Genomic DNA, 10,948 nt, shown 5'->3' on the forward strand with positions numbered 1-10,948 from the left:
TCCTCCAACCACTGCTTAAAATGCACTAAGAACTAATATTTTTGTAGGTCCCTAATTATATTGTCACCAGTACAATAACATTGCATTGTGTTTTATATGTTAACAATTAAAATGTAAAAATGTGACAATCAATCACAAGTTCTATACCCTTCGTTTGCATTTGTTCAGTTTTTAATATACCTAGAACTTCAACAAATGGCAATGGTCTATGCCATTCCCAACTTGGAGAGGCACCACCCCCAGGGAAAACTATATTCTCAGTGATATGGTTTTATTGAAACACTGACAAGTGAATTTGCTTGTAATGAAGAGCATTCCTTTTTCAAAGTGACTAAAATGCTTGCCTCTACTGTTCAGAGGACCCCTTACATAACCAACCAAGCCAAATCAACATTTTCAAAAAACTTGAGTATAATAGCTTTACAATGTTGGTTTCTGCTGTACAATAATGTGAATCAGCTATTTATATATATATATATATATATATATATGTATAATATATATACACACATATATCTCCTCCTTCCCCCACCCATCCTACCCCCGTATATCATCACAGAGTGCCGGACTGGGCTTCCTGTGTTATATAGCAGTTTTTCACTAGCCATCTGTTTTACACGTGGTAGTGTATACGTGTCAATGCTACTCTCCCAATTCATCTCACCCTCACCTTCCCCCACTGCGTCTACAAGTCTGTTTTCTATGTCTGCATCTCTGTTCATGCCCTGCAAATAGGTTCATCAGTACCATTTTTGTAGATTCCATATATATGCGTTAATATCTGTTTTCCTTTTTCTGACATTTAATTCTATATGAATCTAAATTTATCCATATCACTACAAATGACCCAGTTTTGTTCCCACATCATTTGAGGATTTGTTGCTTTGTTGTTCAATTGCTAAGTCAACCCCATGGACTGCAGCATGCCAGGCTTTCTTGTCCTTCACTATCTCCCGGAGTTTGCTCAAACCCATGCCCTTTGAGTCCATGATGCCATCCAACCATCTCATCCTCTGTCACCCCCTTCTCCTCTTGCCCTCAATCTTTCCCAGCATCAGGGTCTTTTCCAGTGAATCAGCTCTTCACATCAAGTGGACAAAGTATTGGAGTTTCAGCTTCAGCATCAGTCCTTCCAATGAATATTGTGTTGATTTCCTTTAGGATGGACAGGTTTGATCTCCTTGCTGTCCAAGTGACTCTCAAGAATCTTCTCCAGCACCACAATTCGAAAGTATCAATTCTTTGGTGCTCAGCCGTCATTATGGTCTAACTCTCACTTCTGATTGACTACTGGAAAAACCATAGCTTTGATTATATGGACCTTTGTCAGCAAAATGATGTCTGTGATTTTTAATATGCTGTCTAGGTTTGTCATAGTTTTTCTTCCAAGGAGCAAGCATGTTTTAATTTCATGGCTGCAGTCACAGTCAGTGGTGATTTTGGACCCCAAGAAAATAGTCTGTCACTATTTCAGTTTTTCCCCATCAATTTGCCATGAAGAGATGGAACTGGATGCCATAATCTTAGTTTTTTGAATGTCGAGTTTTAAATCAGCTTTTTCACTCTTCTCTTTCACTTTCATCAAGAGGCTCTGTATTTCCTGTTCACTTTCTGCCATTACAGTGCTGTCATCTGCATATCTGAAGTTGTTGATATTTCTCTTGGCAATCTTGATTCCAGCTTGCAAGTCATCTAGCCTGGCATTTCACATGATGTACTCTGCATAGAAATTAAATAACCAGGGTGACGATATACAGCCTTGATGTACTCTTTTCCCAATTTTGAACCAGTCCATTGTTCCATGTCTGGTTCTAACTGTTGCTTCTTGACCTGCATACGGGCTTCTCAGGAGTCAGGTAAGGTGATCTGTATTCCCATCTCTTGAAAAATTTTCCACAGTTTGTTGTGATCCACATAGTCAAAGACTTTAGCATAGTCAATGAAGCAGAAGTACATTTTTTTTTAATTCCCTTGCTTTTTCTATGATCCAGCAGATGTTGGCAATTTGATCTCTGGTTCCTCTGCCTTCTCTAAATCCAGCTTCTACATCTGGAATTTCTCAGTTCATGTCCTGCTGAAGCCTACCTTGGAGAATTTTGAGCATTAGCTTGCTAGCACATGAAATAAGTGCAACTGTACAGTAATTTGAACATTCTGTGGCATTGCCTTTCTTTGGGATTGGAATGAAAACGAACCTTTTCCAGTCCTGTGGCCACTGCTGAGTTTTCCAGACTTGCTGGCATATTGAGTGCAGCACTTTCACAGCATCATCTTTCAGGATTTGAAATATCTCAGCTGGAATTCCATCACCTCCACTAGCTTTGTTCATAGTAATGCTTCCTAAGCCCTACTTGACATCACACTCCAGGATGTCTGGCTCTCGGTGACCACACCATCATGGTTATCCGGGTCATTAAGACCTTTTTTGTATAGTTCTTCTATGTATTCTTGCCACCTCTTCTTAATTTCTAATGCTTCTGTTAGGTCCTTTCGGTTTCTGTCCTTTTTGTATCCATTTTTGCACGAAATGTTCCCTTGGTGTCTAGTTTTCTTGAAGAGATCGCTAGTCTTTCCCATTCTATTTTTTCCTCTATTTCTTTGCATTGATCACTGAGAAAGGCTTTCTTATCTCTCCTTGCTATTCTTTAGAACTCTGCATTCAGTTGGGTATATCTTTCCCTTTCTCCTTTGCTTTTTGCTTCTCTTTTTTTCTCAGCTGTTTGTAAGCCCTCCTCAGACAACCACTTTGCCTTTTTGCATTTCTTTTTCTTGGGGGTGGTTTTGGTCACTCCCTCCTGTACAATGTTATGAACTTCTGTCCATAGTTCTTCAGGGATTCTTTCTACCAGATCTAATCCCTTGAGTCTATTTGTCACCTCTACTGTATAGTCATAAGGGATTTGATTTAGGTCATACCTGAAAGGTCTAGTGGGTTTCCCTACTTTCTTCAACATAAGCCTGAATTTTGCAATAAGGATCTCATTACCTTAGCCACTGTCAGATCCAGGTCTTGGTTTTGCTGACTGTATAGAGCTTCTCCATCTTCGGCTGCAAATAATATAATCAATCTGATTTTGGTATTGACCAACTGATGTCCATGTGTAGAGTCATCTCTTGTGTTGTTGGAAGAGAGTGTTTTCTATGACCAGCACATTCTCTTGGCAAAACTCTGTTAGCCTTTGCCCTTCTTCTTTTTGTACTCTAAGGCCAAACTTGCCTGTTACTCCAGGTATCTCTTGACTTCCTACTTTTGCATTCCAATCCCCTGTGATGAAAAGGACATCTTTTTGGGGTATTAGTTCTAGAAGGTCTTGTAAGTCTTCATAGAACCATTCAGTTTCAGCTTCTTCAGTATTAGTGGTTGGGGCATAGACTTGGATTACTGTGATATTGAATGGTTTGCCTTGGAAATGAACCGGAAACTGGAAATGTTGTTTTTGAGATTGCACCCAAGTATTGCGCTGACAAAATGTGGTCCACTGGAGAAGGGAATGGTAAACCACTTCAGTATTCTTCCCTCAAGGACCCCATAAACAGTATTTGTTGCTTGGTGGTCAACAGTGAAAAAACATAAGTTGAATTTCTTATCAAGAAAGGTCATCTCTGGAAACCACAGAGCTCCCATCCCTCACGTACATTGTCCTTATACTACATTCTGCTGGATGATCAAGCCAAGATGGCCTTTCTCTTTGTGCTCCATTCCCAGTCACACTCTGCTCTGTCTGAACATCCTTTCTTTAGACATTAAACTCCAGCAAAGTAGCTATTCCAGGAAACCTGAAGATGTCTGTTTTTTCCCCATCATTTGTGGATTTAACCTTTTTTGTTTAATTTTCTGAGAGAAAACTTACTTCCAAGCCCCAGGGTGAGCCTCTCTGTAGACTCCACACACTCCCAATGTGCATGGTACAAAGTAGACACTGCCTGACCGTGAGGATTTATCAAACTAAAATTTAGGTTAAAACAAGAAATCTGTCCTAAACAGATAAATTGGAGCTAGCATTGTTTGGTGGAAAGAACCATGATTCAGCAGCTTAGACTCTCATTCCAGCCCTGTAATATGATTTTGTGAAAGATACTTATACTTCTGGAAATGGTAGGCCTGAGGTGGGAGGTGGTTCAGAAAACCTCTCATTACTGAAACCCATTCATTCATTCATCCATCATATATGAATTAGTACCTTCTGTGTGTCAGGGATTGAGTCACAACTATTATAAATGGCAAGATAAGTAATATATGATTATTGCCTCAATCTGTAACTTACAGCTCTAAAATCTTGCACTTCAAAATACAATGATAATCAGAAAATTTAATTAGCCCAGGGTGGTCAACCATCTTAGTAAAGCCACATGCTACATAGGAAGGTCTCCCACAGTGCAGTCAGATGATCTTTGGTTCAAGTTCAGTTCCGTGGCCTTGAATATGTTCCCTTATCTTTTCCAGTCTCCATTTCTTTGTCCACAAGATGGGCATAATAAGATCTGATTTGAAGTGTGGGAGGACCAGAGATAAAATATACAAAGTATCCCACACATAATATAAATAAACTATCCTCCAAATTTCACTCTTAATCTTTAATATACATTCTTCATCCAAGCAGGCAGATCCATCTCTTAAAAATGTAAATCATGTCATATTACTTAGTACCCTCCCATGTGCCCCCACAAATACATAGATTCCTGACTCTGTATTGTGGCCTGTGGGCCCAGCATCATCTTGTCTCTGCCTCCTTCTTGCTCTGTCTCCTTCCTAGCCCCTCATTCTTCCCCTCAAGAGACCACATGCCTCCTCTCTGTTTTCAAATAAGGAAAGTTTGTTCACACTTTGGGGCCTTTGCTCTCTGCATTTTCTAAAGAGTTATTGGTTTCTCACCAATCAGCTATCAGCTCAAATGCCACATTGTCAAAGAGGCCTTTCCTGGCCATACATCTCCCAGTTTGGTTCCCTCTATCACATTTTCTTGTTTACTTTTATACCACCCCCCCCACCCCCCCGCCCAATTCTTTTTATCTTGTATATTGTCTGCTCTACCTCCCTCAAGAATGTAAATTCCCCAGAGGTAGATTCCTTGTGTCTCTAATTCACTATATCCCCAAAACTGAGGCTGTACCTGGCATATAACAGGTACTTGAAAAATATGTTTTCAGTTTATGTTATTATAATTATCATCGTCATTTGGTGGCTGGAATTTATCTTCCACAGGTAAGGTATGAATCTTGAGCCAAAAGAGGGAACTAACTTCATGCCTAAAATACAAAACTGAGAAAAATGTGTGGGAAACTCAGGAATGAGAAGGAAGGAGAATCTGAGCTCTGAGAGGCCTTTTAATGCAATAGAAAGATTTCTGGATTTGGAGCAAGAGGTCTGAATTCTAGGCCTAATTTTGCCACAAGCTACCTCTATTATTTAAGTCTCAGACCTTCATTACTTCATAAGTAAAGAAAAGCTTGAACTCACTGGGCCTTAAAAGTTGCCCAGCTCTGAAATTCCATGCCTTTTAGGACAGAGCCACTTCAGGAAGCCCAGAGCATGTGCATGAATGCTAAATGAAAGCATCTGAGAAGGGAGTGTTGGGTGAGCCCTCTCCATCAGAACCACGCAGATCCTGTGACCCATCCACTCCATGGCCAGATCGTCCTTCACCACACTGCTTCCCAGGCTGGGCCTGGCACAGGGCAGCTGTTTACAAGGTATCGGCTGAATGAAGGAATGTTCTCTGGAACCACGCAGAGGGGAAGTGACAACTCAGTGACTCAGAAGAAAGGACCACTGAGTCACCAAGCCACTTCCTGTCTTGCTCAGTGTCTTCCATGGTGGGAAGATGGCAAAGTGCTTAAGCTCTAGTGGTTCCATATGCAATGATGTTGCAAAGCAAAGACCTTCAGGGTCAGGGATTGGGGGAGGAGGGGAGGAAATGAAACAGTCCCTTAACCTTTGAGTTTTTTGCAGCCAACTCTAATGTGAAACTGAAAGATCATACAGCATGATTTCTGTTTCATAGCAATAAAACTGGTCTCTAGAATGTCAGCTTTTATAAAAGGGGCTGTATCAGCTATCTGGTTCTGTGTAACAAACCACCACTTAGTTGGTTAAAGCAATAACCATTATATTTGCTCACAGTTGTGTGGGTCAGCGATTTTGGTGGGGGTCAGCGATTTTGTTGGGGCTCAGCGAAGTGACTCCTCTGCTAGTCTTGTCTGGGACAGCTCATGTGACTGTTCTTCTGGCGGTGGAATGGTCCAAGACGGCCGCTTTCACACTGTGTGGTAGTTGGTGCCGGATGCTGGCCAATCCACTCCACGTCAGCTTTACTCAAGGAGGCGGGCCTAGGTTTGCTCACACGGCCACAGCATCATTCCAAGAGAGTGACAGTAGAAGCTGCAAGACCTCTTAATGCTTAGACGCAAACAGAATGTCACTTGTACTCCCTTCTATTAAAGAAAGTCACAAGGCTAGCCCAGATTCAAGGGGAGAGGAAATAGACTCTACCTCTTGATAGGAGAAAAAGTGAAGTTATGCTGCAAAGGAGGCGAACAGATAGAGATGGGAGAAATTGTGGCCATCTTTGCAAACCATCTACTGTAGAGATTTCGAGGTTCATGTAGGCCTCTCATTATACAAATGAGAAGACTCACCCACACGCAGTCTAAGTGACTTGGTCAAGTTCTGAGAGTTAGTGGCACATCCAGAATGGGAACCCAGGTCTCCTTTGTTTCAGTTCATACTTCAAAGACCTCTTCCACCTGTAGCCTCTCTCTTCTTTAGCCAAACCTAGTGACAGAGCCAGTCTTTGGAGCCATCCCACTTCTCAGGCTTCATCCTCTGGATTAACTGACTGGTACAATCACACATTTAGAAACCAAAACCTGGCTACATGCATGTGTGAGTGCATGCTCAGTCATTTCAGTCATATCTGATTCTTTGAGACCCTATAGATGTAGCCTGCCAGGCTCCTCTTTCCATGGGATTCTCCAGGAAAGAATAGTGGAGTGGGTTGCTGTGCCCTTCTCCAGGGGATCATCCCAGCTCAGGGATCAAACCTGCATCTCCTGTGTTTCCTGCATTGCAGACAGATTTTTTTACCACCGAGCCACTAGGTAAGCCTTTGTTCTACAAGTCTCCTTAATAGGAAAGGAGACTTCATTCTATCTTCTGACCTCTTGGGAGCTTGCCAGGCTCCCAGGCCATAGCCAGGTTTGACAGCAAAATCTAATTTCACTGGGTTCTGTTACAGTCATTTGATAAGACAGTGCTCTGTTGTGGTAGTTTTTAAGGCAATATGTCTCTAGTATATCTTGGAAGCGTTGTAAACCAATCTGATAGATGCAATACAGCTATCAAGAATTAATTCACCAGAATTGTTTCTGAAAGTGAAGACTAGAAGAAATAATAACCATCTATTGTTTCTGAGCTTTAACTACATCCAGGCACTGGGCTCAGCATTTACATGTATTCACTCATTTAATTCTCATAACTACCACATTACATAGGTATTAGTGCTAACCCCATTCCTAAAGCTGGTCTCTCAAATGTCACCCTCATGTCCAGTTGCCAAATCGAAAGTCTTATTTGCAACTTTTAGACTTTTAAACTCTGAGTAACTTGAAAATAATCATTCATTCATTCAATTAGGTGATAATTGTCACCAGTCCAGGTGTAGGCAATATTGCAATAAGCAAGACAAACATTTCTTGCCCTCACAAACCTTTATTTCTAGTGGGAATGGACAGGCATTCACCAAGTAGCAGCCTGCGAGATGGGTGTTATGAAGAAGGACCTGGGGAAGGACTCTGAAAGGTGAGTCTCTTCCCTCCTGGTTTCTGGGATTTGCATCTCTCCAGATTCTAGTTCCTATTCCTCTGATCGTTCCTTTGCTGATTGCCAGGGTTTGGAGTTTGCCTCCTCCCCTTCTGGCTTCAAACACTTTCCCTGGGAGCTTTCCTAAAAGCTTGTGGTTCCAACAGCTACTGAGGATTCCCAAACTAGCTCTCCAGTCACATCAGTGTTCCAGGTCCCTACAAGATTAACACATTCAGAATCATGCCTCTGTCATTCATAACTCCTAACTGATCATTTTAGTTCTTCCTTCATCCACCCCAGACTTTTCAACCAATTAAAATCCCATTCACCTTTAGGGCACAGCTCACAGCCACCCCACTCCAGACAGTCCCCCTGGCTACTCCCATACAACTGAGTGACTGAACAACAACTCCATACCTATCACCTTATACAATAGAATAAATAGCTTCGTGTGTGTCTGTCTCCTCCATTAGACTGCATATTCCCTGAAGGCAGAGTCTGGGACTCGTTCATCTACATGCTCCATGTTTTGCAGAGCAGTTGTTCAGTCACTAAGTCATGTCTGACTCTGCGACCCCATGGACTGCAGCCCGCCAGACTTCCCTGTCCTTCACCATCTCACGGAGTTTGCTCAAACTTATGTCCACTGAGTTTGTGATACCATCCAACCATCTCATCTTCTGTCACCCCCTTCTCCTCCTGCCCTTAATCTTTCCCAGTATCAAGTAAAAGCCCAAATACTGTTTCTTGAACTGCTGAACTCAATTGGATCTAGGAAACTTTTTAAATTTCCCAGTTGAAGGCAGTGCTTTTTAATGGGACCACAACACTTCCTTTAGGAATTCTGTTAGGGTTAGCTGAGTGTGCCTGTCTCAGTGATGGGATTGCCAGCAATCTCTTTGCACATTTTATTTGCCTTTTGTCCACCACTACCCTCCAGGACCAGCCATATAATGAGAATGTTCGTGGTCCAGAATCATTCCATTGCCTTGGTCCAACCTTGCTCAAAGTTCATTTGTTAATTCACCTATATGGTCATGTGTTTGTGCACTTATTTAACAAGCGCTAATTGAGGGTCTTATCTGAGCCAAGCATTACTCAAGGCAAACCCCACCCTCAAGAAATTTAAATTTTAGTGGAGGACATGAATAATAAACAAGCAAATAAGTAAACAAGGAAATATCAGACCGATAAATGCTATGAAGGGACTAAATAGGGAGATAAGGTAAAATGTGAACAGGAGGGAAGGGTGGCATTTTGAGTAGAAGGCACAAAGAGGTCCGGAAGAGATCCATGGGGGTGGGGTGCGGAGTAGGGAGGGCAAAAGTCCTAATACAGGCAGAGAAAACGGCAGATCGAGAAGCTGAACGGAGTTCAAGGCGCCCTGTGTGGAATGAACATGTGGAGCACGATGCAGGTGAGCAGGGGCCAGAGCGTCCAGAGTCCTGCGGGCTCAGAAGGACTGTTGATTTTATTAAAAGAAAAAAAAAAATGAAGAACTAGTAAGAGATTTTGTATGGAGAGAAGCAATCTGATTTGTTTTGTAAAAACAGTTCTCTAAAAAAAAAAAGAAGAAAGAAAAATGTAGGCAGGACAGAGTAAGAGCAGAGAGACCAATTACAAGATGGCCACAATGGTCCAAGTTTACTGGTGGTGAGAGCAGGCGTGAGCCCCACTGAGAGAGAGAAGATGCCCCCTACACACTCCAGGCTAGAGTCTGACTGCTCTTACTACTTCTGGGAACCATCCACCCAGCCAGGAGGCTTCTCGGTGATGCTGCTGCATGCCCAGGGCCCAGGAGAAATCCCTACAAGGTGGGTGAGAGGTACCCAGAGTTGGCCAGAAGCTCGCGTCCTTTAGTCTGTGTCTCCTTGGCCCTCTTTTTTCTGGCTCAATCCCACAAGAAGGAGAGCCCCTGTGCCAGCCCTTCAGAGGTCTGGAGAGACTGGCAGGGCACAGGAATGCCTGAGAGCTGAGACGGCTGTGGGCTTTGGCAGGTGTAGGTGGCCGCGGTGGTGGTCTGGGTTTCTACCAGCCGCCCAAGCTGCAGATCCACTTTCCTAGGCTGCTATCTTGACTTATTCTTAGACTATCTCTAAATGCATCCCCGCTGCCCTAATTGCTAAAACACAGTTTGTTAATGCTGTTTTCCCCCACAAAATAGAGAAGCATTTAAATCAATTAAGCTCAGTCAAAGTGCACCTGCCAACTGTTAAGAGCTGTTAAAAGGTGCCCAGTGCCACTGGCCTCAACCTTTTCACCTGTCACCACTTCACCCCATCCTCCCAGCACCTCTGGGAACTAGCCTCATTCCTCCTGGGGGCCTAGTACTCTCCCCTGCTCACCTAACTCCTCCTTTAAATCTCAGCTCTAATATCACTTCCTTCTTGAGGCCGTCCCTGAGGGCTGCCTGCCAGTCTCTGTGCCCTGATTAAATGCATTCAAAGCACTAGGGACTTTTCACAGGACTCACAGTAATTATAATTACATACTTACCCAGCAGGGTGGAAATATACACATGACAGTTCAGGCTCTCTTTTCTTTCTTTTCTTAAAGGTAGCTTAAATGATTAATTTTATAACTAGTCTCCCATTCCTGCTGATGGTGGGGAAGGGAAAAAAACCTTCAACTTGCCAAAGGAAGGGAACAGCCCCTTCTGGTTTAAAACCATCTGGTTCAAAACCATCTGGTTCCCTCTAACAATTGGTTAATTCAAGGTTGACACGTCCTATCAGGGGTTCTCCCTTTCCTCTCAAATGCTTGCCCTGCTGGTCCTCCTTCCCAAGATGGGGTCTGGATGCAGGGAAGGAAGAATCTGGGGCCTCAGGGCCCAGGTGGGCTGCCCTGGGCTGAGGAGGACCCCTCCCCGCCTGGGCATCATCTCTGATGTTGGCCTTGCACAGATCCTTCTTTGGGAGACGCCAGGGATCTCCTGCCCACCACACACCCAGCTCAGCTCCTGCTGGCCCTGGATACCTCCAGGACACCTTTTGTACCTTGGACATCCCCAGTGCCTCCATGTCTGCCATTTGGGGGCTCAGCTCCACCCTCCAGCCCTCGGTTTCAAGTCCCTGTCTTGGTTTGCTATGAAAGCTTACAGTCTGACATCCTCAGCTGTCTTGGGAGTGTGTCTTGAGGAACTTCTAT

The sequence above is a fragment of the Bos indicus x Bos taurus genome, chromosome 5 (genome assembly GCF_003369695.1).
Source record: "Bos indicus x Bos taurus breed Angus x Brahman F1 hybrid chromosome 5, Bos_hybrid_MaternalHap_v2.0, whole genome shotgun sequence".
Lineage (NCBI taxonomy): Eukaryota > Metazoa > Chordata > Mammalia > Artiodactyla > Bovidae > Bos > Bos indicus x Bos taurus.